A 3,426-nucleotide genomic window follows, 5' to 3' on the forward strand; every position below is an offset into this window, starting at 1 on the left:
ATTCCTCTCACCTCAGCCCCTCTCAGACCAGCCGGTCTGCATCACAGAACCAAGTAAGAGTGGACTTACCAGTTCCGGTCCCGACTCTATTCGATCACGTGAGTGAGACGATCAAAGACTTTGAGTCTGCTTACAACCTTCAGGCAATAAAATCCTTAAAACTTCGTTGTGAGTCTGAGTTCTGCCAAGCCTCGCCTTGTCACTATGTTATTGGTCTTTAAACACACTGTTCTTTTTTGTTTTTTCATTCACATCTTGCTGATGTAAGCGTTTATCAATGCGTTGATTGGTTAAATGCAATTTCGTTGTGAAAAACACAACCTAAACTGAGACAAAGTCAATATTTTACTAAATCCTGGAGAGAAACTGCCTTTTCCATGAAGGAAAAGCCATTACCCTCCTCAGAAAGACCTAAGTTTGGAGAAACAGAGTTTAATTCTGACCGAACAGATGAGCTAACGGCTAGTCCGAGCAGGGCCGGGAGCAAAGTTGATCGCTGCCGTCTTAAAAAGAACTCTTTACATTGCTGTCCTGTTCACTTTACGTGATTATTTCAGCAGAGATATGGGGATATGCCTGGTGGTAATATTGACAGTGCTATTTGCTCATGCAAATAACCTAAGAAATCGATATAAAGAACAATGTAACAAGACGTTAACAATGTGTAAAAAATTAAAACAAAGTAAAATATAAGTTTAAACATAGCGTTTGCATAAACTTCTGGTGCTTTGAGTTGTTTAAAGACAGCAGCAATTCGCTTTGGATTAGCCATTAGCTTCTTCAAACTGAGGGACATAGAAACACAAGTACCTGATAAACATAGTGTTGAAAAGCTACAGATATAAGTACAACTACTGTATGTGTTGCTTTAAATGAGTCAGGTGTTCTTGTACGACAAGACAGGCCTGGGAAAACGGAGGTTTTGTTCTGCTGTAATTCCATCCCTGCCTGATAAAGTTATAGCTGCGAACAGTAAATCTCTTCCTCTTTTACCGTACCAGGGGCCAGGCTGTAATTGCACCCCACTAAGAATTTAATCAGTCAAAAGCAGCTTTCTCCACTTTCAGGCTGAGAAAAGACGAAGTCTTGAGAAGCACATTACACTGAACTGATATGATGCTTCCCACCTCCAGGCGGTAAAAAAAAAAAAAAAATACAGAAACATTTAGCAGATCACATTCAGCATATCACTTTAAGAGTCACTCTAACTAGGTCACGCCGTTATGCTCCATGAAGCTACTCTGTCGATAAAAGTTTTGACAGGAGCTAAAAAAACGTAAGATGAGCTGGGTTCAACAGCTGGACAGTTTGCTTCCAGGAACTGAGCGGATTTGGAGCAAAAACACCTTTGAACAGTGAAGGCAGGGCTTGTTCCTGCATGTCTGTACGCACATTTATTATTTTACAGTTACCTCAGTGTGATATCCTTGAAGTTAGGGATAAAAAACGAGCAAAGAAAAAGGAGAGTTGGACATTGTTTGGAAAGATTTTTTTGTGTTTTTTGCCAAAGGTTATGAGAAAATTGATCTTCTTCGCAGCCTCAGCTTCACCAGGCCAGACTGAATAAATGATGTATTTTAGGCTGAAATTGAATTCAGTAACTGGCTGCATTATTGTTATTTGTATGAAATAAACTAAGAGTGGCATGGTAGTACAGCAATGAGCTTTCTGCTAGGAATTTGGAAATACCCTCTGTGACAGAAGCGGTTTCTGTGTGTGTGTGTGTGTGTGTGTGTGTGTGTTGTCTTTGCTCTGTAGGATCATTTTATATTCAAGCCAGAATGAGCATCTTTCGACGAAGGACTGCACAAATCCTGGAGCTCCGGCAACAGCTCACAGTCTGTAAATTTAGACCACTGTTCATTAATGAGTACACCAGATGAAGCGTTTGCCCTTCAGTAAATCGTTCCACTTCACGCTGGGTGATGATCTCCCCGCGCTCTTCGCGACATACACAACCTTTTAGAACGTGGTAAGATTGTGGCAAGTCTGGCAAACCTTCAGAGTGAAGACGATTGTGATGCTGTTACGCTCGTAGTACTCTTCAAATAGGATTTCCCGAATTTCCGTGTTCCCCCAGGGTGCTCTACTGCACCCCTTACCAAGCTCTTGAGAACACATTCCCATGATGTTCCTTCCGCAAACACCCATGATCGTGCCAATATGCTACTTCAAATTCTAACTCAGTGGTGTCCAATCCTAATCCTCGGGGGCCATTATTCCGTTTCTCTGCTTCGACACACCTGATTTGACAAAGCCCCACAACCTTACTATGGACCTTACTATGCTGTGGACTTACCCCACTCTTTTATGCCCAATGTCAGGAACATTGTGTTATAAATTCACACCTGAAGACCCTGACAAGAACCTCCATGTTCTGGCGGATTTTGTATGTTGTAGCAGAGTTTCATCCAGTTTTAAAGGGGCCTTAGATGGGTTCGTTCACCAACTTCCACAGGCAGGACTCTAAGGCTGCACAACATAAGAAAATGTGTGATATTATTGTTTAATAATTGCATACTGGTGTTGTATATCAATTGAGATGAACCCACATGCTCCTCATGCTTCACTTTCTCCTCCATCATAACTATCATCTAAAGTGAGAGTCCGTTGAATCGACCTAATATATTATTTATATTCAGAACATAAATGTATAATACTTGAAACATAACGGCCTATGATTGATGAAGTCCAAGCAGTCCTTTGTGATGCTGATATGGCGCTCACTGATACTGCGACAACGTTAAATTTGTGTTTTACTGCGTTACCGGACACAGAACCTAAATTGTGCTCCTCACTTGTAAATAGTTTTGGATACAACGATGATCCTATATTCGTTTTAAATGTAATGCAATACAGACTTAGTGACCCACGCTGGGACACCAAATACTTCCAAAAGAGATAAACTACGAAGGCTTCTCTGAGATACGCACAAAGTTTGTTTTGGTGCAAAGCAGGACAAAGACAGAAAAATGCCAGGAACAACATTGAAGAGTATTTCAAATTATTCATTTAAAATGAACAAAAACAGTTCTTGGGTGGCTAGTAGTTGGGACTAAAATACTCTACTTCACAACAACAATGTTGTTGAATAAAACTGTAAAAGTACTGAAAAAAACCTGATGAGAGAATGTCAGCTGTGAGAAAGGAAACAAGTAATTACCATAAAAACCTTCAATAATTCAGAGTGCCTGTTTATGTGTTATCCAGACAGAATAAAGTTGTTGTTTTTTTTTCTTTTCCCACATGTGTGCACAATGTTCAGAAGAAAAGCGTGGACTTTTTGGGTAGGACTTTTCTCTTGCGGCTGTTCAAATAAGGAGCCCACAGCTGGGAAGTTTTCAGCTGGAGGTGTGAGTTCGCAGCTTGAGACGTAAGAGACAAGATGTTTGTGTGTGTGTGTGTGTGTGTGTGTGTGTGTGGGGG

The 3,426-nt window shown here is 40.8% G+C and overlaps 1 protein-coding gene across 1 annotated transcript in view; it reads right to left on the reverse strand.

Annotated features, from left to right (window-relative positions):
- Positions 1 to 3,426, reverse strand: part of abhd15a (abhydrolase domain containing 15a) — a 12,654-nt gene that overhangs the window by 4,583 nt on the left and 4,645 nt on the right. The window lies entirely within an intron of this gene.

The sequence above is a fragment of the Kryptolebias marmoratus genome, linkage group LG2 (genome assembly GCF_001649575.2).
Source record: "Kryptolebias marmoratus isolate JLee-2015 linkage group LG2, ASM164957v2, whole genome shotgun sequence".
In the NCBI taxonomy this organism is placed as follows: Eukaryota; Metazoa; Chordata; class Actinopteri; order Cyprinodontiformes; family Rivulidae; genus Kryptolebias; species Kryptolebias marmoratus.